General features: G+C 42.3%; 1 protein-coding gene across 6 annotated transcripts in view; it reads left to right on the top strand.

Annotated features, from left to right (window-relative positions):
• The window catches only part of CHD6 (chromodomain helicase DNA binding protein 6), a 204,771-nt gene that overhangs the window by 9,458 nt on the left and 168,390 nt on the right, over positions 1-26,923 (top strand). For 4 of the 6 annotated variants that reach the window (XM_069548579.1, XM_069548575.1, XM_069548581.1 and 1 more), the window contains exons 2-3: positions 19,479-19,622; positions 23,355-23,467. The exons of 1 other annotated variant lie outside the window; for it this stretch is intronic. The gene's annotated coding sequence lies outside the window, so the exon portion shown is untranslated. The remainder of the gene's footprint in view (positions 1-19,478; positions 19,623-23,354; positions 23,468-26,923) is intronic. One more of the 6 variants, XM_069548576.1, reaches the window with a different exon arrangement.

Below are 26,923 nucleotides of genomic sequence, written 5' to 3'. Positions count from 1 at the left end.
GCTTTTAAAAATGTTGTCTAGACATAATAAAATGGATTTTTCTAGGGATATTGTTTTTCTTAAAGTAATTTGCCAGGTTTTAGGTTTTCAAGCAGGAGATTGTTACTCATTCAGCAGTGACTCTGTAAGCATGAGAGACGGTATGAGTCTTCCATACACTTTTTACACTCACAGATATTAGACTCAGAAGGCTTCTTAAAGATCGCAGGTAGGACTGCAGGCAGAGCAAAGTTGCCGATGCAGCAGTGGCCCTTGCTTTGTTTATGGCATGAACATGAGTTTTCATGAAAAAGCAGCACTGTTTTCCCTTTAATTCTGTTGTAGGAGACAGTCATATTCTCTCAGAGTGACTTGAGATTTATGGTAGGTTGTCTGGGCAGGGGCTTCTGTTCAGCTGAGACACAAGTTGTCACTGATTGGGACAGCTTAACGTCTTGTAACGTGCAGCTTTGAGCTCTTTTGTTGGACTTTCTCCAAAGGATTTCAAGTTCTTGATCCCTAGGCACATATTTGGATTACTGCTTTGGGGTCTTAAGGAATTGGAAAACCCAGTCTGTTGGAACTGAGATCTGGTAGCTGACAGATCCCAAGCCCTGAAGTTTCAGAGGCACCATCGCTGATTTGCAGAGCTATGACTGGAATGTTGTATGAGATGTTACTAAAAAAACTGATTTCATAAGTGGTGCTGAAACACCAGACTCCTCATTTACACATGATAGTCATACTCTGTCCATCCTTATCTACTCTTCCTTCGACATTTCACGCTCACAGGGCTCTCCCTGGGTGCTCCTGACTTTTCTTCCTTTGTTCACTCTTGAACTGACCTTTGTTCCTACCATCATAGCTGTGATTATGGCAGTTATTTCTAGTTTAAAGTTTTAAGTGTTATCAAGTCTTACATAATTCAGCATCTTCACTAGATTCTTCTAAACCAAAGCTGCTTTCTGGTTTCTCAGGATTGCAGACCTGACCTGCCTCTTGAGAAACCTGTATGCAGGTCAGGAAGCAACAGTTAGAACTGGACATGGAACAACAGACTGGTTCCAAATAGGAAAAGGAGTACATCAAGGCTGTATATTGTCACCCTGCTTATTTAACTTACATGCAGAGTACATCATGAGAAACGCTGGACTGGAAGAAGCACAAGCTGGAATCAAGATTGCTGGGAGAAATATCAATAACCTCAGATATGCAGATGACACCATCCTTATGGCAGAAAGTGAAGAGGAACTCAAAAGCCTCTTGATGAAAGTGAAAGAGGAGAGTGAAAAAGTTGGCTTAAAGCTCAACATTCAGAAAACGAAGATCATAGCATCTGGTCCCATCACTTCATGGGAAATCGATGGGGAAACAGTGGAAACAGTGTCAGACTTTATTTTGGGGGGTGCTCCAAAATCACTGCAGATGGTGATTGCAGCCATGAAGTTAAAAGACACTTACTCCTTGGAAGGGAAGTTATGACCAGCCTAGATAGTATATTCAAAAGCAGAGACATTACTTTGCCGACTAAGGTCCGTCTAGTCAAGGCTATGGTTTTTCCTGTGGTCATGTATGGATGTGAGAGTTGGACTGTGAAGAAGGCTGAGTGCCGAAGAATTGATGCTTTTGAACTGTGGTGTTGGAGAAGACTCTTGAGAGTCCCTTGGACTGCAAGGAGATCCAACCAGTCCATTCTGAAGGAGATCAGCCCTGGGATTTCTTTGGAAGGAATGATGCTAAAGCTGAAGCTCCAGTACTTTGACCACCTCATGCGAAGAGTTGACTCATTGGAAAAGACTCTGATGCTGGGAGGGATTGGAGGCAGGAGGAGAAGGGGACGACAGAGGATGAGATGGCTGTATGGCATCACCGACTCGATGGACATGAGTCTGAGTGAACTCCGGGAGTTGGTGATGGACAGGGAGGCCTGGCGTGTTGCGATTCATGGAGTCGCAAAGAGTCGGACACGACTGAGCGACTGAACTGAACTGAACTGAGAGTTGAAAGGGACTTCATCTAGTCAATATTGTTATCTTATGGATGATGAAGGGGCTTCCCAGGTGGCACTAGTGATAAGGAATCCACCTGCCGACGCAGGAGACCCAAGAGATGCAGGTTCGATCTTCAGGTAGGGAAGATCCTCCGGAGGAGGAAGTGGCAACTTGCTCCAGCATTCTTGTTTGGAAATCGCATGGACAGAGGAGCCTGGCAGGCTACAGTCCACAGGGCCGCAAAGAGTTGGACACGACTCCAGTGACTGAACACGCACATGGACGATGGAACAGAGGCCTAGTCGTGTCCTAGTCAAAAGATTTGTTAGGCCATAGAACTAGGTTATAGTCAAGCTAGGATTCAGTTCTTATTTCACTAAACTCTTGCCGAACTCTGATGGTTAGGGTCCTAAAAACGCACATAGGAGGATTTCCGTTAAGAACTTGTGGAGAAAGGTGGGGAAGGAGTGCTCGGAGATTAGAAGTGAATTTATGAGAGGCTGCATAATTTTTCTTATGTTCTCTAAAATAGGGATATTATCAATGAAATTTTACATGTCCTAAAGGAGTCCGAATGACTGGTGCTATTTTGGTAACTCTTGTTTACTATGTCTTGTTTACTAGAAACATTCTGGCATGTCCTTCCCTGATATCATGGTAAAAGGCTTGTGGTACTATTTTGGTAACGCGTGTTCACTATTCTTTGCTTACTAGAAACTTTTTGGCATGTCCTTCCATTGTATCCTGGTGAGATGCTTGTAAATTCACCTTTGCTTTAGTGCAGTTAATGTGTTTGAGAGGTGGTTCTCACATCTGCTTATTCCTTCAGCTTTATGCCTTAGGGTTCTTAGAATAAGTTTTTCCCAGAGCCCTCAATAATCATGATAATGGTAATAGCAGCTACTCGGTCCTTGGCTGCTTACTGAACCGCCTGGTATGGTGCAAGGTTCTTTCGTGGTTTGCTGGTTGTTAGGGCTGTTCTCCCTCTGTTTCTTTTGGGTACTTGGTAGAATTGCAGTCCATCACCTTGAAGTTGAGCGTGGCCACGTGACTTGCTTTGGATACTGAAATTTGACTGAAAGTCATGTGAGACACTTCTAGGCAGATACTTTTTTTTTTTTCCTGAAAGAAATCTGCAGTGGTTACACAGTATAAGCCAGATAGCCCATACTTTAGACCACTGCATTTTTTAAACAGGAATTTTAACTGCAGCATAACCAAGTGCATCTTGAAGAATATACATGGATTTCTCCTCATCCTCCTGGCTAAGGGCTGATAATAGCCCATGTTACAGTTGAGACACCAGAGGTAAAGGAGTTCCAGTTACCCGTCTGTAAGTTCTGAGGTAGTCACCTAGGCGGTTTGAGCCCGACATTCTTTTTATTTATTTTATTTTATTAGTTTTTTTTGGCTGTGCTGGGTTTCGGTTGCTGCACAGGTTTTTCTCTCATTGCGGTTAGTGGGGGCTGCTCTCTCTTTGCAGCGCGCTGGCTTCTCTTCTCGCAGAGCACGGCCACTGGAGCGTGCGAGCTTCAGTAGTTGCTGCACGTGGGCTCCGTACTTGGGGCTCTGGGGCTTTGGAGCACAGGCTCAATAATGGGCTTAGTTGCTCTGTGGCATGGGGGATCTTCCCCGATCAGGGACTGAACCCCTGTCTCCTGTATTGGCTGGCAGATTCTTTACCACTGAGCCACCAGGGAAGCCCCTTTTGGTTTTTGTCGTATCCGCTTATGTATTTTTGGCTGTGCTGGGTCTCCGTTGCTGCGTGCGCGCTTTCTCTAGTTGTGGCGGCGAGTGGGGACTACTCGCTGGTTGTGGTGCTCTGGCTTCTCGCTGTGATGGTTTCTCTTGTTGGTGAGCACGGGCCCTAGGGTACTCGGACTTAGCTGCTCTTCCTGGAGCAGGGATCAAACCTGTGTCCCCTGCACTGGCAGACGGATTCTTAACCGCGGGACCACCAGGAAGGTCCTGAGCCGGACATTGTTAAGCAGTTGCGCCTGCTGCCATTCTGTGTGCTGTGTCATCTCGGTACCGAATGTGTCTAGAATGTGGGCTCTGCCTGTGGTAACTTCATGTCAAAACTTCTGCTTACCTCTCTGTTTCGTCCCTTCTTACAGACAGATGCTCCTGCCGTTTTAGGTCCAAGGCTGACTGTCTCCAGCCAGCATGTGTCCTTCCCAGTGCCGTGCTGCACACCAAGCATTCCTCTCTGTCATCTGTTCTCTCCTCTTAGTGCCTTCTGAAGTTCCTTCTTTCACGTGATGAGGATAGTTCCTTGCCGTAGATATCCTCGCATTTCTAATATTTTTGAAGCAAATTTCTCAGAAGGCCACATTTAGCTTATGAATAGGAGACTGCCCCATGTGGTGATTAAAATGCATGGCCTCTGCAGCCAGTCACCGGGTTTGAATTCTCACGTGCTACTCACTCTCCATGCCTCAGTTTCCTCATCTGTAAGGAGATAATACCTGTGTCTCATGGTTCTTTCAAGGATTAAATGAGTTAATTTATGTAATGCCTTGGAACAATACCTGGCACACTGTAAGCATGATTTAAGCATTAGATATTATAGTTTTATGAAGAATCAGGTATCCGGGGGCTAAGATGGAGATAAATCACTACTGATTTTAATCTTTCTGAGGTTAATATTAAGATATCAAAGATTTAATACCACCTTTAATTTTTCCTTTTGTTCAGTAGGAATTACTGAGCAACTTTATAAGCTCTGGGGAGGAAATGACCTAGAGCTTGCCCCTAAAGAATTATAGTGTAGAGGGGAGATAAGATACATGTCTGCTTGTACAGCAGATACCTGTACACAGATATTTGTGCTATTATGAAGTAGCCCATAAAAAGTGTCCAAGACAGGAAAGATAAAGGGCTTTGGAAGTTCAGAAAAGGGAGGGATGGGGAGTCAGAGAAGGCTTTGAGTCAGACTGGGCGTTTATTCTGGTAGGAAAGATGCAGGATTTGGATATGTGGAGACTGGGTGAGGAAGGGAGCCAATCTCTGCATGAAAGGAAAGATCAGATATTCATTCATCCGTTCAGCAAATAGGTGTTGAACCCTGACTTTGTGCTCAGCACAGGTAGAAGCCCTGGGGCTGCAGTGGTAAACAGAATCGAGTTCCTGCTCTCGTGGAGCTTGTGTTCTAGTCTTATTTCAATGTGCAGAGCCATGATCTATCAGGTGGCCGACTGAGAAGAAGAATAAAGCAGGATAAGGAGACAGAGAATAGATTTACGTAACTAAGAAAAGCATGATTAATTTCTAAAGGTCAGGTGTTTTTGGGGGGGCTGGGAATCTCTTGAGGAAACCCAGTGTGTTAGTTGCTCAGTTGTTTCCCACTCTTTGCGACCCCATGGGCTGCAGCCCACCAGGCTCCTCTGTCCCTGGAGTTCTCCAGGCAAGAATACTGGAGTGGGTAGCCATTCCCTTCTCCAGGGGATCTTCCCAACCCAGGGATCAAACCCAGGTTTCCTGCCTTGCGGGCAAATTCTTTACTGTCTGAGCCACCAGGGAAGCACAAAGAATACTGGAGTGGGTTGCACTTCCTTTCTCCAGGGGTTCTTCCCAATCCAGGGATAGAACCTGGGTCTCGTGCCTTGCAGATGGATTCTTGGTTACTGTCTGAGCCACCAGGGAAGCCCAGGGGAGAGCTAACTGGCTTTTCCTCTGCTGTTTTCTGTGCTCCTGGTTTCCTGTCCCTTGCTCTTGACAAATATCTAAATATTTCCCTTTCTGTGAGATTGAGACTAGCCCCAGTGTCTTCATGGGGCCTTCCCCTCTGTATCTGCCAGAAGCACTCTCTTTCCCCAGTTCACTTCTGGAGTCAGAGTTTGCCTCTGTCACTGACTTGTCTTTTCTCATACTGTTACTCCTTTATTCCTGGAGAAGGAAATGGTAACCCACTCCAGTATTCTTGCTTGGAGAATCCCATGGCGGAGAAGCCTGGTGGGCTACAGTCCATGGGGTCGCAGAGAGTCGGACATGACAGAGCGACTTCACTTTCACTTTCCTCCTTTAGTCCACAAGCATGTGGTGCCTCAATACTTAGTAAACAGTTATTGAACTTTCATTTTTTTTCGGCCATTACTGGGCATTAGGAACTTGAAGATAAATGCACTTGGCCTCTGCCCTTAAGGAATGCACAGTCTTACTAGAGATAGAAATAAAAACTGCTACTACCAACATCATGATACATGTCAAATTAGAGCCGTGTCCAGTTTTGTTAGAACTCCCCGTGTACCCAGGGAAGCTGGTGAAGCCTTTTGGAAGGAAGGAACTTTTAAATTGGTTCCTGAAAATTGATTTGGAGTGAATAATCAGACTGGGACTGGTGTCTGATTTGAAGAAGCCTTTTATGCATAGAAAGTGTCCTCTGAGGGAACAGGCGGAGTCTGGTGGAGAGCTGTGGAGCTGGGTGGGAGGTCGGGCTGGAGGAGTAGGTTGGAGACATTGAAAGGCTTTGGAGATTGAGGTAAGGAGTTTAGATTTGTATTGATAGTGAGGAGTCATCAGATACCTAAACGCAGGAGAGTAAATTGTATTTCATCCTTGGTAGAAGCAATTGGTTTAAAACAGTGGCGCTTTAACTTGACTGAGTATTAGAGTTGCCTGGAAAACTTTAAAAGAGCCAGTGCCCATTCTGCACACCGGAAAAGCAGATTTCCCTGGAAGAGAGACCCAGGCATTGGAATTTTGGTCACTTCTCAGGTAATTCCAGTGTGCATCCAAGTTAAGTACCAGTGGTTGGGAGAGGCTTGACCAACAGGTTAATGAATGAGGGAGCCCATTGCAATGGCCTGGCCGGGAGATAAGTCTCTGAATTGAGGCATTGGGAGCAAGGATAAGGGAAGACAGAGTCAGCCGTTATTATTGTTCTTCAGTTTGCTGTCTGTTTATCTTCTCCAGTAAAGTTGTGGCCCCGTGAGTGCAAAGTCCAGTCACTGTACTTTGAATTCCTCATAGAGAGCTCTGGGTAGCAGGTTCTCAATAAATATTTGCCATGATTAAAGTCAGTTTTCTTTTGTTCTGATACCCATAGTTGAGTTCTTAGGGCATTTTTATTTCAGTTGCTGCTCTCCTTTTTGGTATTAAACAGAAATTCCTTTAGGAATGAGAATGGATGGAGATGAAACTTTTCGGTCAGTTTTACTTCCTCATAATTCTGATGAAAGATTTAGGAAGTTAAAACCCAGTGATTAAAACAATGTCTGCATATGGAGTTGATTTATCTGTACTATCTCTCATTAGCCCAGATAATTAAATTTGCCTTTAACTCTTGGTATTTGTATAAAATCAATTAGTATTAATATACCCTTTAAAATAAAGACTCTGTGTAGAGTACCTAGATTCTTTAAGTATTCCTGAGGTTTACTTTCCCCAACAGCACATAAAAGGTAAACCTCAAAAATAATACCCAGATTCTGTTAATCTGTGTATTGACTCAGGACTTTATTGCTGTGGTATAGAAGCAGACATGGTTTGTACATGTGAAATAATTCCTCTTTGCCAAATAAATTTATCTGTGCGTGGGGATAGTATTTTAAAGTGTTGTGAAGCATTTTCATGTCAACCTTTCATACTCTGTTCTAATGGAGGGGAGTTGGAACATATGGAAATTAAGAACTTTTAAAATATTTGACAGCATTTATATCCCTTGCCACTTTGTATTTTGAAAAGTAGCAAACCTACAGAAAGTAAGTTAAGAGAATTATACCTTAACACCCATCTCCCCTCTACCTGGATTCATCAGTGATTAATGTTTTGCCAAATTTGCTTTATATCTTTCTCCATGTCTGAATGTGTGAAGTGTGAAAGTAAGTCGCTCAGTCATATCCGACTCTTTGCAACCCCATGGACTATAGCCCGCCAGGCTCCTCTGTCCATGGGATTCTTCAGGCAAGAATACTGGAGTGGGTTGCCATTCCCTTCTTCAGGGGATCTTCCCAACCTAGGAATTGAACCTGGGTCTCCTGCATTGCAGGCAGATTGTTTACCATCTGGGCCACCGGGGAAGCTATATGTCTAGTTCTTTCTAAAGCCATCCCCTTTGAGAGTTTCTTGCAGATACGGTGATACTTCACTCCTAGAGAAAGGGTGTATAACTATCATACAGTCCTATCACTTGGGATACTTGACATAAAACCAGTATGTAGTCCGTATTTAAATTTTACCATTTCCTTGTTCTCTAGCTTTATTTTTCCTGATTTAGTATCCTGTCAAGGATCATACATTGTATTAAGTGTGTCCTTGCCTTTCAGTGTGGATTAGTGGGATCTGGTAGTCACAGGGTTTCCAGAATGGGAGTGAATACCCCCTTGAAAGGACGTCATGGCCCTGCTTCCCATCCTTCTTACCTGTTTACCCCCTTCCGCTGCGAATGGACCTTCTTAGACTGATGGCAACATTCTAAAGTAGAACCTAGCCCTTAGTGCTGACCAGCTTGTGCACATCATCCTGATGCTCGTAGAGGCTTTGTCCTATGCAGAGAGTTGCTGTCCATTTTAGGGTTAAAGCCATTCAGGTTGCCCAGTACCTAAGAGAATGTGGCGGCACAGGGAACTATATTCAGTATCTTGTAATAACCTATAACGGAAAGAATCTGAAAAAGAAATATTATATTTACACACACACACACATAACTGAGTTACTTTGCTGTACGCCTGAAACTAAAACAAAATTGTGAATTTACTATACTTTAAAAAATGGTGAAAGTGGAGAATGTGGTGGTGTCAATGAGCCTTTGGGAAGAGCTTTGCATCGTCTCGAAATCTGAAACGTTAAGAGTTAGGGGTTGTCTTCTGAGGACATTTCTTGAGGACCACTGATTATGATGACCTTGTCTTTATATAGTTCATATTAATTAATAGTTTTAATTTTTTGAGAAAACTGTTAAGGACCTCCCTGCCCCCACCCCCACTTTAAATATTCTAGTGTTCGTGGCCTTTTGCTCCCTTGCTCTTCTTGCTTTACACTCCTTCCTGGGCAGACTTCTTTCTTGTTTTAGCTCTTGATGACCCAGAAATCTTTGTTTCCATCCCCATTCTCTTCTGAGCTCCAGACCCTCATTTCCAACCACATAACTCTTTACAGCTTCACCTGCCTGTTCCACATGCAAAACTGAACTTGCTATCTTTCTGTGTAAACCTGAGCATTGATTTGAATATTGGGTGGCTGGGGGTGAGAGTGACATGGTATTTGACCAGGGGACTAAGAACACTAGACTCAGGTCCCTAACCAGCTCCTGCCGTCCCTAACACCCCTCCCTTCCCTAAGCCCCGTCCCCGCACCGAGGGGCCCCCCCACCCCCCCGCCCCAACATACACACTTAATGGGAAAGAGGCACTTGTTTGCTCATAACATTTCCAGCTGAATGTGGAGTCTTGGAAGTTAGACTTTATGAAATGGTTCTCAATCTTTTTTTTTTTTTCCATTATCACTCCCCTAAGGAGCCTTTTTTAGACAGGCTATTTTTTTTTAGTATTATCCTCCCATCCATGAAGATTTAATACCACAAATATGTAGTGTATCTGTTGATGTACTGTGTCTGCTTAATAATGAGTAAGGTATTTTAACCCCCAGGAACCAATTTTTGCCCCCTTGGGGAGGTACTGTCCCCTTGAGAATGCATGCTTTAAGCTAAGCTGGAGGCAGTCTGTAAAGTCTAGAAACTGCACAAGCCAAAGTGTCTGCTTGCCATCTCTCCTACCCACAGAGAATTTACCTTAGGCTTACAGCTGATGGCTGAAACCAGAGTTTGGTCATCTTGTTGTGACCGTGGCTCACAGTAATAACACTATACTGTGCCCAGTATACATGCAAATATGTTATTCAGATTTTTTAATACTCAGCATTTATTCTTATTGCTTCTCATGTATAGTTTTTTATTTTTTAAATTTTAAAATCTTTAATTCTTACATGCATTCCCAAATTTTTTTTTTAAGTTTTTTATTTTTTAAATTTTAAAATTGTATTCTTTTAAAGATAGTTTTATTGAGGTAATTTGCATACTGTAAAATTCACCTGTTTTCTGTATTTTTTTTTATTTTAAAAGAAATGCTGATTGTGACCCACTGGTTGGCAACAGCCTGACACTCAGCCAGAAGAACAATGCCAAGGCCTCGCTGGTCTGGAGACCACCCGTAGTCCACCAAAGAAGTGAGAAGGAAGTAGTGACAGGGTCCTAACCCTGAACCTCTGGTTCTCACTGTAGTCATGGGACTTTGTTTTAATAAACACCCTTGGACTTGAACAAACTGGTCATTTTACTCCTTGGTAGGAGAAGAATGCTGGAGAGCTCCTGGTGGCTCAGACGGTAAAGAATTTCCTGCAGTGTGGGAGACCAGTGTTCAGTCCCTGGGTTGGGAAGATCTCCTGGAGAAGGGAATGGCTACCCACTCCAGTATTCTTGCCTGGAGAACTCCAGGGACAGAGGAGCCTGGTGGGCTATGGTCCATGGGATCACAAAGAGTCGGACATGACTGAATGACTAACATTTTCACAGGGGATGAATGCTGGAGAGCTCATGGCAGGGGCTGTGAGCTTTTCAAACCCATGGGTGAAAACTGCTTTGGTGGCAGCCAAAGAGTTTGCCTCGCCAGGAAGGTGAAACAGGCATCTTCATTCTGTGATTCATGGTGCCTGCACACATACCCCTCCCTCCACCAAAAGAAAGTGAAATGGGGACGTGGAGAGGGAGAGATTGGATTTATCCATAAGAATATTGGAGAGAGCGACTGTAGCAATCTATATATTTGATTAATTTGCTATCATTAATATCTTAAACAGGGATAAAGCACTGAGGAAATGAAATAGGATGCTACTGAGTTTTCATTAAGAACAGAAGAGGTCTAAAAAATGAGGTCGGTTGGGGTGCATGCATGGTCACAGGGAGGCCATGCCTGCAGCCAGGAGGAATCATCTGTGCAGACAGGGAAATGAGTGGTCAAAAGGTCTGGAGAGTAGATTTTGCCTGTGCTTACCTTTTTGTTTTTTGGTTGTACTGTGCAGCATGTGGGGATCTTAGTTCCCCCACCAAGGATCGAACCCATACATCCTGCATTGGAGGCTGGAGTCTCTGGACCAGCAAGGAAGTCCCTGCCACTGCTTGCTTTTGACCCCAGAGCCAGGCAGGGCAGGAATATGACAGGAGCAAAGAAAACTGGTAAAGAAAAAGAAAAAAGGCTTCCCTAATAGCTCAGCTGGTAAAGAATCTGCCTATAATGCAACGTAGGAGACCTTGGTTCGATTCCTGGTTTGGGAAGATCCTCTGGACAAGGGATAGGCTACCCACCCCAATATTCTTGGGCTTTCCTTGTGGTTCAGCTGGTAAAGAATCCCCCTGCAATGGGGGAGACCTGGGTTGGATCCCTGGGTTGGGAAGATTCCCCTGGAGAAGGGAATGGCCACCCACTCCAGTATTCTGGCCTGGAGAATGCCATGGACATAGATATTTAGGAGCTTCCTGATAACTCAGTTGGCAAAGAATCCACCTGCAATACAGGAGACCCCGGTTCAGTTCCTGGGTCGGGAAGATCCCCTAGGGAAGGGAAAGGCTACCCACTCCAGTGTTCTGGCCTAGAGAATTCCATGGACTGTATAGTCCATGGGGGTCGCAAAGAGTCGGACATGACTCAGCAGCTTTCACTTTCAAAGAAAACTGAGACATCCCATCCCAGAGCAGCAGAATAATTAGAGCGAATATTCGTAGAGTGCTTAACTATATGCTGGGAACTAAACATTGTATATTCTCACTTTATATTTTATATTTAATCTTTTAAAACTGTGAGGTTGCACATTATGTTAGTGCCCGCCTCCCCAACTCCGCATGTTATGATGAGGAAAACTGAGGTACAGGAAGGTATAGAAACTTGTTCAGAGTCACACATTTAGTTTTGTGTTTTTACATGTAATGTAGGACACTGGAGACCTTGCCTTGACTAGGTGAACCGGCTGCCTCTGGGACCACGTCTGCTGCGCCAGCCTTCTGAGGAGGACAGCTTACCTGGCAGATCCCGTGATCATCATTTAAGTCATTTAGTCTCCAGGTTGCTACCCTGAAGTTCACTGTTAGAGGCTGCTGACCACAACACTAAAAATAACATTGTCCTAGAGAATATTTATAGTTTTTTCACTCCCTCTTCTTGAGTACAGACTGTGCCTTATCTGGGAAATACCACTTATTTTAGGGCTCTTGAGTTGGGCATTTAAATGGTAGGGCTTGTTAGGTGGTAGTCATATTTCAAATTAGTTCTGCAGACATTTGCATGCTTCCTGAGTTCCCTGTGACGTACCTGGTGCCCGGGTAATATGTTACCAGAGGTCTGGTAGGAGAAACGGACACAAGCAACATTTAAATTGCAGTGAAACAAACTAAGTAGAACAGTAAAAGGAACATTAAGGCATATGGGAGGTTAGGAAGAACTTCTCAGAAGAGTTAACATTTGAGTTGGGTTTTGATGGATGAATAGAAGTTAGAAGTGAAGTGAAGTGAAGTTGCTCAGTCGTGGACTGTAGCCCACCAGGCTCTCCCATCCATGGGATTCTCCAGGCAAGAATATTGGAGTGGGTTGCCATTTCCTTCTCCTGGTAGGTAAATAGTTGCAGAATAATTAAGTGAAAATGACTAGAGAGATGGACAGAGGCTCCCTTCTGATGTTATTGCCAGTGTGTTTATAGTTTCTTAATGATATAGTAGAAAGAGCTTCCAGTTGTAAAATCTCCCCCTTTTCCCCTAGTGTCCTGAAATGCCATTCGAATCCTGTGCCTCAGCAGTAGGGCAACTGGATGCCCAGGGATATTGCTGTAGACCAGTTATAGGAGGGAAAAAATTGCTACCCATGTAACACCCACAGGTACACTGCAACTCTGGCAGTTTCCTACTTGTGTGAGGAGATGGGGTATTCCTTGTAGCCTAGCTCTAAGCTAAGACTTTTTTTGGGGTATACTGTGTGGCATGTGGGATTCTAGTTTCCTGACCAGGGATCGAACCTACATTCCCTGTGTTGGAAGAGTGGAGTCTTAACCACTGGACCACCAGGAAGTCCAGAGATTGGGTTTTTGAAGTAAAACGTGCATTCGGTGAAGTGTGCAGATATCAAGGGTACTGCTCACTGGGTTTTTACATGTGTATATTCCTTTGTAGGGCTTCCCCTGTGGCTCACTGGGTAAAGAATCCTCCATCAGTGCAGGAGCCACAGGAGACACCGGTTTGATCCCTGGGCCAGGAAGATGCCCTGGAGAAGGGCATGGCAACCCATTCCAGTATTCTTGCCTGGGAAACCCCATGGACAGAGAAGCCTGGTGGGCTACAGTCCACAGGGTTGCAAAGAGTCGGACATGACTGAAGCGACTGAGCACACACACTCACATACAGAATGTCTTGTTTTGTATCTGGTTTCTCTTATTCAGCTTTATGACTGTGGGATTCATATAGATGGTTGGAGAGCACTGATGACCCATCATACTGTCAGGAAGCGATCCAGAATAATCATGTGTGGCTTATGCCATTGAGAGTTGGTATGAATTTATTGGTGGCATTTGTTTGTGCAGAGCGCATTTGCAGATGCCACATTCCAGGTGCTCTGCACGGGCCCGGCAAGCACAGATGAGCAAGTTCCTTCCATTAAGGAGCTTGCTGTCTAGTGAAGGAGATAAACACACACACACATAATTACATATAATACACATAATTAAAATGAAGATTTGGTCAACCTTTATGGTTTTTGCAATGATTTTGAAAGATTTTCTTTATGATTTTTGAAAGACTTTTCTATTGGAGGTGAAATGTCTTCTCATTGTCAAAGGATTAGAATTTTTCCAGGTGGTCAAGTTCAAGTGTGGAGATGTGAAGCATCATGGTATCTTTGGAAACTTGTATTAGTAATGCTTTTAGATTGATTAAAATGGGTAAGAAGGCCAAAAATACTACTTTGGGAAGAAATTTTGAGGAAAACCTTAGTGTGCAAGTTTGGCTTCTTAGTTGGAGCTGTGGGTAGGAGATGACCACTCTAGTGACCAGTTGTAAATGCATCATTATGGAGAAGGCAGAGGACAGAAGTCAAATTTGGTAACTGCTATAGCCAAAGAAAAACTCCCTGTAGTGCTTTTCTGTTGATGTTATGGAAGATTTTTTTTGAGGTTAGATAAAACTACGGAGATACTTATTACGAATTTTTTTTTTTTTTAATAATTGAGATGACTTGAGATGTCCTGTAAGCCATCAAAAATTTCCTAAGGGAGGGTGGATTTTGATGTAGCATCTCTCCCTTAATCATGTGATTTTGTACCAGAATGTGTTCCCTGTTCTCTCAGTTTGCTGGAGCTACCATAACAAAATACCACTGACTGGGTAGCTTACCCAGAGATATATTTCTCATGATTCTGGAGGCTAGAAGTCCAAGGCCATGGTGGCAGGTTTGGTTTCTCTTTGACTTGCAGGGCTCCTCGCCCTGTCCTCCCCTAGGCTTCTCTCTGTTTTCTGATCTCCTCTTAAAAGCACACCTGCCGTGTTGGATTAGGGCCCACTCCAGAGACCCCTATTTTAACTTCATTACTTCTGTAAAGACTTGCTTTCCACGTACAGTCACATTCTTAAGTACTGGGGATCAGAGCTTCAACCTGCAAGTTTTGGGGTGTGGAGGACACAGTTCAGCTCATTTACACGCATGTCTCAGAGCCTGCCCTGACATTGTTGGGCTGTGTGAAGGCTGTCCCCTGAAAAACACAGGGGTCAGACCGTTCCAAGACAAGCAGGGAGCTGTGAGGTAGCCCAGGGTCTGCTCTGACTGCTCTGGGGGCTGGGCTTGGTCTTAAAGCACCACCTCTGCCTTCCTTATGACTTGTCTGTGCACACACAAACCTGTGAGTCTTGAGTGATGTGTCTAAAACTTAAGACTGGTATTCTGTCCATTAATAGAGATTGAAAATAGGGCCTAGGAAGAAAAGAATCCAAACTGTAAAGGCCAGGTGAATGTCATGAGAAAAGTGATGTCATAACTTTCATAATTCTTAATAAATCTGTTCCAGTGTTGAGCAAACCATATCCCTCTCCTGCTGTTTCACCCTTTTGATTGGCTGAAGTTAAACAGCCTTGGCATTCTCCTTATCAGAACATTTGAACACCAAAGAGCTGTTCCTAAGTCAGATCACCTTAACCTTCCTCCTGCTTGTGGGCGGAAAGTTGTTTTCTGTAGAAGGATTTTTGTTTTGAATCTTCTGTTGTGATGGCCACTGAGGGGATTTTTCTTTTAAGGATGTGCTTTTAGATAGTCATCTCCTAAGCTTGCTTCGGTGGAGACAGAGAAACCTTGTTGGGATGAATTTTGCAGGGGCTGCTTTTCTTTCAGTCCACATTGAGATTCTGTGGTGCATATGAGGCTTATTATAGGTACCTGGGAGCTGGAGATCTGGTTTTCGGTGAAATAATGTGTATTATTATGGTGTGTGTCCCAGAGTTGCTATGCTAAGACCCATTTTCAGAATTAGAACTTCGAAACGTCTAGGCCATGAAGAGAACTCATGCAGAGTTGAATGAGACGTGTTAGCTCACGTCATACTGTGTGTGCTCAGTGGCCTGTAGCCCGCTAGGCTCCTCTGTCCAAGGGATTTCCCGGGCAAGAATACTGGAGTGAGTTGCCGTTTCCTCCTCCAGGGGATCTTTCTGACCCAGGGATCGGAGCCGCTTCTCCTGCGTTGGCAGGCAGATTCTTTACCACTGAGCCACCTGGGAAGCCATCACATCATATTAAACCCAGCCTAATGTGGAGCAGGGGATTTGAGAAAGCCATGGCATGCCCAGGCGTGTTCATGTTGCATCCCTGTTTCTGCCAACATAGTTCTGCTGCCTTTTCTATTCTTTCACTTAGCTGTGGGCTGATTGACCATGAGTTTAATTTTTGCCAGTACGGTGTGGGTCACAGTGAGCATTTAAACATCTTTGAACAGCATTCAAAGGTATTGTGCATTGTGACTCTAATTTCTACTTATATTAATACAATACTCATGTTCTTTTTGACTTGCTTGGCTCTTTATTGATGAATGAGGTACTGAGTTACTGTTAATTCTTTTACAGGGAGTAAATTCAGTGTTTAAAATGGGTCATAGTTCCAAAGTATACCCAGAATTTTACTTACGTTTTGAAGAAACAAAACTCTTTCAAACCTGTTGAAAACAAAATTCAATTGAAGGAATTTTAAAGATCTTATTAACGTTATTAGATGATTCATGAATTGGGCAGCGTCCCATCCAGCAAACAGATGGGAGCTCTAAAGAGCTGTGTCGGATGAAAGATCTATATGCAGAAGGGAATGGGATGAAGAAGTTACTTGCAAAGCGTGGATTTTTTGTGGCAAGGTGACCTTCCTTTAGGGGACTGCAGAAGTCTGTCAAGCAGATTACCTCGCTAGTGCTGACCAGGTAACTCCAAATCGACTGGTTTAAGATTCCCCTCCTGGGAGAAGTTGAAACTGTAAATTATGTATTAAGTTGCTGTTTGGTGACCTGGGCTTAGCCCAAGTGACTCCATTTTGGTTTGGTTGTGTCTTCCTTTAAAAAAAAACAAAACAAAAAACCTTTCTCTGTTTAGTCAGCAGTATTTCCTGTACCTTCAACAAATCAAATGTTTTAATTTTCCACACTTGTCTATTTTGTTTCCTACCATTTTGTTCTTCTGTACTCTTCAATTTGACTCTACTGACTTTTTTTTTTTTTTTTGGTCCGTGATTTTTTTTCTCTTTTACAAACTAGGTAGGTAATACTATTCTTGAAAAGTGTTTTTTAGTCACAAAGGTGCTAACAGTACTCATTTACTTTGGCTGTTGGGAGCCTGTGACCCACAGCAGACTGATTGGAGATCCAGAGTAACGTGGTAGAGAGGTGTGTTTTATTGGAACCTTCCATCTTTAGAAATCCTTGAGCATTTGCTGCCATATTTTCTAGATACGTCTCCTGACTTTTAAAGTCCCCTCACCCTTTTAAAATTAGAAATATTTCAGCAAAATAATTCAGATGGTATGCTACCTCTTAGGAGGAGGAGGAGATAGGGTCCATAGGTAACATTGCACTGGGGAGTGGATGCTCCCTGTGATTTGTGTCTCTGAGTCTTTGACCCCCGTTCTTCAGTTCTTTGTAGTGGTGGATGAGATTGTGTCCCCGTCCCTTGATTTTGGGCTTGGCTGTATGACTTGCTTTAGGTTAGTGGGATGTTAGTAAACATGATGGAAGTAGAAGTCTGCTCTGTGCTTGTGCTGGTGGGCTTGTGTCCTTTTGTGCCTTTGTCCTCACCGTGAGAAGGCCCCTGAGTGGCTGCAGCCTCTTCAGCTTGGGCCTCAGAGTGAGACCACAGAGCAGAGCCCCCGCGGATTATCTGTAACTTAAAGCAGAGCCAACACAGCTCAGACACCTGAGGGAAAGCTAAATGCTTGTGCCAGTAAGATTTTGCGGTCTGTTGTTGTACGCGTTATTGTGGCAATAGATGACTAATGCGGTCATCCTGCTGTATCCAGGACAGGCAGCTTTCTTGGGTGGTCTCCCTTCCTGCCTGGCCACTTCCAGGATTCTCAGTTGGCCCGCTCTACCCTTTTCTTCCCACTCCAGTGTTTTCCTCATTCTTCCTTATTGTTCCCCTCTGCCTTATAGCTTCTGCTTACTTGTATGTGATGTTCTCTCCTCTCTTTTCCAGGTCCAAAGCCCTTTGCGACTCCTCCAGTTTCTCTTAAACTCATGACTTCCCAGCTCCCACTCCTGCTGCCTCTGCCTTATTTCAGTTCAGTTCAGTCAGTCATGTCCGACTCTTTGCAACCCCGTGAATCGCAGCACGCCAGGCCTCCCTGTCCATCACCAACTCCCGGAGTTCACTCAGACTCATATCCATTGAGTCAGTGATGCCATCTAGCCATCTCATCCTCTGTCGTCTCCTTCTCCTCCTGCCCCCAATCCCTCCCAGCATCAGAGTCTTTTCCAATGAGTCAACTCTTCGCATGAGGTGGCCAAAGTACTGGAGTTTCAGCCTTAGCATCATTCAGACTTCTGAGAGACAGTCAACTTTGCCTGGCAGGTTTTCTCCCACACCAGAAATGTCATGTCCTCAATTGTTGGCCTGCTTGGTCCGTGATTAGTGTTAGGTGAGGGGCCCACCTCTGGTCCAGTTAAATGTGTCAGGGATGTGTTGGGAAGGGGACATGTCTTGAAATACATGAGTGCCTAATACTGCCTTGTTTAATAGACGCTGTGAATGTGTGGAAATCACAGTTATAAGACAGGTCTTCTACACAGGGTTGTATGTCATCTGGGGGTTTTAGTGAGTATTCATGCTTTTCAGTTTCTGGACTCGTCACTTCCCCAGAGGGGAAGCTTTTAACTTGGCTTTTGCAAGTTTAAAATGTTCTGGGGCTGCATTCTGGTTTTAAGTTTCCTAGTGTTCTTGCCTGGAGAATCCCAAGGACAGGGGGAGCCTGGTGGACTGCGGTCTATGGGGTCGCACAGAGTCGGACACAACTGAAGCGACTTAGCAGCAGCAGCAGTTCTAAGATAACCAGCCTTACAGCATGAGTTCTCAGGATGAACCTCTTTCAAGGAAAAATGTGAGAGAAGAGACCATCTACTGGAAGGATTGCTACTCGGCAAAACCTTCCAAAGGATTGAGAAGAAAATAAGTTGGCCTGTTCTTAAGTTCCAGGCTATTTAGGCGGTTCCATAGCTTTTCTGTATAGGGGAAGAGATTGATCAAATTAAAGCTGGTTTATAGCATTTAAAAGGTTGTGCTTTTAATTTCAATTTATCTCTTTAAGTATTTGTGTTTTGGGATACTCTTATAAATGATACTTTTAAAATGTTAATTTACAGTTATTCCTTGCTAGTATATAGAAATACAGTTGGCTTTTGTATATTGATTGATCTTATATCCTATGGTCTTAGCAAACCAATTTACTGACTTTAGAAATGTTATTCTAGATTCTTTGGGATTTACTATATTAATAGTTATTTTGAGTGCAAGTAAAGACAGTTGTATTTCTTCCTGTTTAATCTGTATGCTTTCTATTTCTTTCTTTTTTTTTTGTCTTATTGCACTGGCTAGGACCCCAGTATGATGTTGAAGTGATATGGTGATGAGATTAGACACTCTTGCCTTGTTCTTGAGTTTAGGGAAAAATTATGCAATCCCATTAATGGTAGGCTTTTCGTCGAGCTTTTAATTAGATTGAGGAAGTCTGCTTTTCTAGTTTCTGGAGAGTTTTTATCACGAATGTTGGATTTTGTTACATACTTGTATCTGCTGAGATGATCATGTGAGTTTTTTCTTTAGTCTGTTGATACAGTGAATTACATTAATTGACTTTTGATGTTGAATGCCTCTTATATACCCAGGATAAATCCCACTTGGTCTTGACGTATTATCCTTTTTATATATTGCCATATTCAATATGATAGTATTCTGTTAAGGATTTTAGTGTCTTTGTTTTGATCTTTGTCTTAAATGTGTGGCTTCTTATATTGTTGTTGCAGGACTTGTTGGCTTAATGCTGGCTGACATTAGATGGAAGTATTCCCTCTTCTACTTTCTGGAAGAGTATATGTAATATATTGCTGTACAGAAGATACTGCAGATTCAGTTCCAGATCACTGCAATAAAGTGAATATTGTAATAAAGTGAGTTGCATAAATTTTTTGCTTTGCTACTGCATATAAAAATTAGGTTTATACTATAGTCTGTTAAGTGTGCAGCCACTAGCATTATGTCTAAAAAGTGATTTATATAACTTAACTAAAAGTTAGTTTTATTGCTAAAACGTACTGACTGTCATCTGTTAAAACAGCCACAAACCTTCAATTTGTAAAAAACGTAGTGTCTGTAAAGCACCTAAAATGAAGTACAGTAACTATTTGGTGAGATTCTCCACTGAAGCTACCCGGGCCTGGAGTTTTCTTTGTTGAAAGGTTATCTACAAATTCACCGTCTTTAACAGATGAAGGGCTGTTCAGGTTCTTTTGTTTAAGTGAGCTTGTCTAGTTTGTGTCTTTTGAGGAACTCATACATTCATCTAAGTTGTCCAAATTTAGAGGCACATTCTACCTTCACATAACATTATACTGTTTCACATTTCATGTGCAGTGTAAGATGCTAACAATACAGTACGCTTCTAGTTTTCCCTTCTATCCTGTGTGATTATTGGTGTCATACACTTTCCTTTTAGTATTTTATAAATTCCATAATGTACTGTCATCATTTTTGCTTTAGATTGTTCTTTTGGAATAATTAATAATTTGTGGAAAAGATTTTTTATGCTTACATTTTGATAATTTCTGGAACTGTTTTGTGTGGATCCTCATTTTTTGTCTGGTTATCTTATGCCTTTTACTCAAAGGACTTCTTTACCTTTTCTTGTAGGGCGGGTGTGCTGACATTGAATTACCTCATCTTTTGTTTGTCTGAAAAGCCATTATTTTGCCTCCATTTTTGAAAGATATTTTTGCTGACTAGAATTCTGGGTCATGAAGTCTTTTTTCTTTCTTTCTTTCCCTTTTCAGTGGTTAAGAGGTGCCACACCATTATCTTCTAGATTGCAAGTAGTGTGCATGTCTTTTTCTTCCTGCTGTATTTCAGATTTTTTCTTTAACTTTGGTTTTTGGCAGTTAAACTGTGAAGTGTCCAGGTATGTGTTCTTTGTTGTATTTGTTTGTTTACTTGTTTATATTCATTCTGTAGGATTTTCTTAGATGTATGGTTTGATGGCTTTATTTTTGGAGAATCTCCAGCCATTTTCCTTCCAGATGTTATTTCTGCCTTGCTCCCCCTGCTCCAGTTAGATGCTTGTGGTGTCGTCTGATCATATCTCACAGCTCTTGGATGTTCTTTCTGTCTGTTGTGTCCTCCCTGCCCCTCTACCCCTTTTGTTTTGGTTTAGGTGATTTGTAGTGATCTGTCTTCAAGCTCGTTGATTCCTTCCTTGATTTTATTGCGTCTTTGGTGGGCTTGTAACAGGAACTCTTCACCTCTGATACCATTAAAAAAAGCGTTTCTCTTTGGCTCTTTCTTAGATATTCTAGCTTTCTGTTGAAATCTGCCATCTATTCATGCATATGGTCTACTGAATTGTTTAAGATGTTAAGCACTGGGTTTTTGTTACAATTTTTAAATTTTATCTGTTTATTTATTGGCTGCTCTGGGTCTTCATCGCTGCCCCCGGGCTCTCTCCAGTTGTGGCGAGCAGGGGCTGCTCTTGAGTTGCCGTGCGAGGGCTTCTTACTGTAGTGCCTTCTCTTGTGTGGACCATGGGCTCCAGAGTGAGTGGACTTCAGTAGTTGGGTGCGTGGGCTTAGTTGCCTCTTGGCATGTGGAATCTCCCCACACTGGGAATCAAACCTGTGTTCCCTGCATTGGCAGTTGAATTCTTAACCACTGTACCACATTATAACTGTCTTAAGCACCGTTAAATCCCCTATCTGGGTCATCTCTCAGTCTGATTGATTCTCTTTGGAGCTTTGTCTCCATTTCATACCCACTTTGCTTTTTTGTATACCTTGTAATTTTTGATCAACTGCTGGACTGAGACTGAGTTGGACATTAAATATTGATATTGAGATTACTGTTACATTAGGGGTAGGTTTTTGGGGGGAGGAAAAACGTCACATTTGTGTACAGAATATTCAGGACCTGTTAAAGGACTGGGGACATAATTTTCTTTGTTCAGCTGTAAAATTTTACATTTCTCTAACTTGCTTCTTTTTAAATAGCATTCCTAAGAGTCACCTTATCAGAACTTGACCCTTGCAGTTGCTTTTTGCTTTCTTTCTGCTCTCATTGGACCTAGAACTCTTCCTTAGTTCTGTTGGCATGCACACCAAATGCGTTTAGCAGATTTGTCTTCTCTCGCTGGACTAAAGTAGGTAATGGCTTATTCATATATTTGGATCTCTGTCATCTTTATATGTATATATATAAAATCTTGTAGCTGCATTTTGAAAGTGAAGTCTCTCCATTGTGTCCGACTCTTTGTGACCCCACGGACTGTAGCCCACCAGGCTTCTCCGTCCATGGGATTTTCCAGGCAAGAACCCTGGAGTGGGTTGCCATTTCCTTCTCCAGGGGATCTTCCCATCCCAGGGATCGAACCCAGGTCTCCTGCATTGCAGGCAGATGCTTTACCCTCTGAGACACCAGGGAAATACACACATACACACCAACTCCAGTATTCTTGCCTGTAGAATCCACATGCACAGAGGAGTCTGGTGGGCTATAGACCATGGGATCGCAAAGACTTGAATACGACTGCGCAGCTAAGCACAGCACATACATATATGTATACACATACAGAGATGGGCACACTGTGTTAAGCTGAATTGAGATTATGAAATAGTTTTTATTCCTTAGCCAAAAATCCACACTGCTGCTCCCACTCGTGCCCACCACCAATTAGTGGGAATATTGTCTCTGATTTTCCACAGTCAGCTGTGATGTATCTAAAAAATGCACTGAGGTGAAAAGTGAGGTCTAGAATGGTTGAATTTTTGAAAAGGTGGCTCTTTCTTTATATTTTCCTTACTAGTTTTATATGTGTCTTTTGCCTCCCTACCTTGGCAGTATGATTTTGAGAGGAAATAACTGTCTTCTGCTTCTCCTCTGGTGTCTTGTTAATAAGCAGCACAATGTTGAGCACACAGTAGATAGTCTTCAAATTATTGAAAATTTCTGAGACTTAATGATACTAATGAATTTTGGAATGAGTTGCCAGTAGCTTTTCTTTTTCTGTTTATCCCCAAAGACTTTGAGTAATGGCGAAGATGAAATTATTCCATTCCTTACCGGCTCTGTTTTTTTTGGCAATTTGCTTAACATCCTGTGTTTTGGTTTCTTTATCTATACAATGGGAATAATAACAGTACCTAACTCATAAGATTATTATGATGACTCAGAAAAATAATGTCATAAATGTTGCTTGCTGCATTCTAGTTCCTTAGATATTATTAACAGTGCATGTGAGAAGGGCAAGTTTTTAACAGTAAGGTTTTAGATGCTAAGGTCTTTCAGTAGGAAGGCATTTACTATCTGAAAACCATCTATCTGAGGATGGATAAATATAACTACTTCTATATTAAATAAGGAAGTAACCTTTACCCAGAATATTAACAACAGAATGGGAACAGAGCTAATTAATTTCTACCTTGTCAGCAGTAATGCAGTGTTGAGTGTTTGCTCTGTTCCCAGGGGCATAGTGATCAATACAGAAATAGATTTCCCAGATCGGCCTTCCCTAGGACCAAAGGTGCTTCATCCTACAGATCATTGTTAGTTACAGTTGACCCTTGAACAACATGGGTTTCAACAGCACAGGTCCACTTACATGCGGATTTTTTTTTTTTTGGACTGAATATGTGCTACAGTACTGCATTCCATGGGTGCAGAACCTTGGATATGGAAGGTCGACTGTAAAGTTACACGTAATTTTCGAAGGCACACGGAGCAGCAGCACCCCTCACCCCCACATTGTTCAAAGGTAAACTGCATGTTTTCAAACTGCATTCATCCTACCTTTAGGCATCGTTTATTGTTGTTTATTTTCACAGTCTCTTCCTTTTTACCACTGTTATTGACCAGATCATGTTCAATAGAGAAAGCCCAGAGAGAATTATGGAAACGGGTGATAGCCTGATGAGAGTTATTAAAAATTTTTGGCAGACAGCTGTTAGGAAAATATTGTGAAACCTGGTCAGGTGCGATTTTCTAGATGCACTGTTTTGTTTACCTAACAAGAAGGGGGATGGAACACATGGTAACAGATAAAAGAGAATTCTCCTTTGCATAGCATTGGTGCTTGTATTACTGAACCCCTTTATTAAATTAGTGGTTTTGATATTTGAACAGTACTCTCTCCTCTCAATGCAGTACACTACCATTATATGTGGAATAATAATAATTATTCATATACTTTTCTAAGTTTTGGAAGGCAATTGGTGATACATTTGACCTGCAGATCTGTGGCATAATCAATTTTAACTGCTGTGATGCCAAGTATGAGGTGATAATAGCACAGCATGAGCTGTGTTAGGAGCGATGGGAATGGATGAGGGATTGAAATGAGGGAAGTTTGTTTAACTTTTTTTTTTTTTTTAACAAAAGTGGGATTTTTTTTATTATACTGAAGAGTATTTCTTCAGCTTGTACAAAAATATTTATTTTATGAGTGTTGGAAAAAACTGAAAAGTGCGGATAAACTGCTGAAGACTTAGAAATAGAGACATGCCATTAAAAAATACATATTTAGGTAGTCAGGTTCCTCAGATAACTTTTCTCAGGGTAAAGAGGCGTGAAGAGTTCAGCCTGGTATCAGGACACCCTGTCTGCACCTTGGCAGTAGTGCCTGGCCTGATGGAAAGCACACCTCCAGAGGAATGTTGTAGAGAGGATTTCTGCTGACAAAAGAAAGCTGCCCGGGGTCTCTCGCAGACAGTCTTCAGAGGCCACTGCCGTCAGCTTTTTTCGTGTTTGTTTTACATAAAGGCTTTCTGCAGATTTTCATGCCTTGTGGATGGTGGCCAAACTTAGGTTTGGTTATGAATTCCTGTCTCTTCTTTCCCTTAACCTTAAAAACAGTTTTTATTATGGGAAATTTCAAACATACATATAACTAGAGAGAATGGTACAGTGAGTCCTCACGCCGTTCTTGTTTTATCTGTCCCTTCTCACTTTCTCTTTGACCTAGAGTATTTTGAAGAGAGCCTCATAGCCTATCCTTTAACCTATAAATATTGTAGTGTGTATCTGTTGGATAGAAAAGGGCATTATCATACACATTAACGCATTCACTACAACCTAATTCCTTAATTTACCTGATTCTGAATCTCTTCCCTTCATTTTTCTCAAAAATGGCTTTTTTACAATTAACTCTTTGAATCAGGTCCAGATAAGGTTCACCTAGTGCATTTGATTGATCTTTAATTTCTTTTAATCTAAAATAAATCTCTTTTGTTGTTGTTGTTGTTACTGTTATGCCATTTTTTTGTGGAAGAAACTAGGTTGGTTCCCCTTCCCCACATTGTGGAGTTTGCTGACTGTATCTTTGTATCATATAACATGTTACTCTTTTTCCATATTACCTGTAAGCTGGTAATTAGATTTGGAGGCTTAACAATTCTAGTAATCATGCAGATTTTTTTTAAATTATTCATAGGTAGTATATCGTGCTTCCTGTTCACATTTGGAAAGATGTTTGATTTTCCTACTGTGTATTCCTACAATGTTTGATTGTCCTCCTGTGTATACCTAGAGTAATTGATGGGGTCATGTTGGCATAGCCCTCTGTTGTCAAGTTGTGTTCCCCCACTTGGCCAATAGAAATCCATGGGGTGACTTCGGACAGCCTGCAGATTTCCAGTTCTGTCCACCTTTCATCTAATGGTCCTAATTTAACCTTAACTGATGAATGTTGCCTGAATCATTTATTTCACTATTGTTAACACTTTAAGAATACTGAGAGACTTGTAGAAAATGAAATGAAAATTTTTGATTAAGAACTTTAAAAAAAATAGTAAAATGAGGTGTGTGAAAAATTTATTAAGCAAAGTACTTTTTTTGGGCTGATTATGTTTAGTGAAAGAAGGGTTGTGTAGAAAGGGATGTTTAAACGTTGTATGTTTAGGAATTCCCTGGCGGTCCAGTGGTTAGGACTCATTGCTTCCACTGAATGGTTGTTTGTTTTGTCTTAGTCTGTTAAGTTAATCTGTGTGGATCAGAAAATGACTAGATTCTCAAGAATCTGAACATTGTTGTAACAGTGTGATGTTTTAAACAGTTGGGTATCACTGATAGGGATGAGTTAATACAGAACTATGAGGAAGCATCCTCAGGTCATTCTTTCCTTTTTAGTAACTTTCTCTGGAAGGAAAAAAGGAATTTATTATTACCCTTCTGTATTTTAAAAAAATCCAGCTTTCTTATTCACCTGGAGAGCAGAGAACTCGATAAAGTAGCAGATATGTATGTTACTGTTTTTGCAGGATTCTTTTCCCATAGTTGTTTTCTCTCTCTCTCTCTCTCTCTCTCTCTCTCTTTCTCTCTTGGTGTGTGGTTTTAATATATACTGGGTCATAGAGAATTTTAAGACATAGGATCCTTGGGAAAGGGTTTTTCAACATCTGAGGTCAACACCCTAATTTTAAAGTTGAAGAAGCGGAGTTGACTCCTTTGTTTCATTGGTGACTTTCCTGTATATCTGCTCTTGTTTGATGCTGAGTGAGGTGGCTAGCTCCTTGGAGATACTATAAACCATACAGTGAGAGGGAGAAGTATGAGAAACGGTTGAATCTGGCGAAATACAAACTCAAGATGAATATTGTATGGAGCGCGTGCTAACACAGTTCGTGGCTAGAATTGAGTTAATAAAGACAAGCCACACGTGAGTCGCCCTCAGGTGACTGACTGAGTCAGTTCCAGCATGGCACCAAACTCTACAGTGGGGGGCTAGCCTCTCACATCTGGCCTTTGGTGGTGGCGGGGGAGTTGCCTTGGCACTGGTGCCTTGAGTAGGTGGTGACAGGCAGAGAGCAGTGGAGTTGGTCTCGCTTGGTGTGCACGATGTGAGTAGCACCAGCTGTGCCCTAGAGGAAAACTTGAGGTTTCTTTCAACAGAGTTAGTGATGTTTACGGAGGAGCCTGGTGGGCTGCAGTCCATGGGGTCGCAAAGAGTCAGACATGACTGAGCGACTTCATTTTCACTTTTCACTTTCATGCATTGGAGAAGGAAATGGCAACCCACTCCAGTGTTCTTGCCTGGAGAATCCCAGGGACGGGGGAGCCTGGTGGGCTGCCGTCTGAGGGGTCACACAGAGTCGGACACAACTGAAGCGACTTAGCAGCAGCAGCAGTGATGTTTGTACAGATGTATTTTTTTTTTTTTACTGACCATCTTATAAACTCTTTCTTCCTTCTTACAGTTTTGAAGTTGTTTCTTCAT

The sequence above is a fragment of the Ovis canadensis genome, chromosome 13 (genome assembly GCF_042477335.2).
Source record: "Ovis canadensis isolate MfBH-ARS-UI-01 breed Bighorn chromosome 13, ARS-UI_OviCan_v2, whole genome shotgun sequence".
NCBI classification, from domain to species: Eukaryota; Metazoa; Chordata; class Mammalia; order Artiodactyla; family Bovidae; genus Ovis; species Ovis canadensis.
Note: the sequence above shows the minus strand (reverse complement) of the source record. Positions and strands in the feature narration are given on the sequence as shown.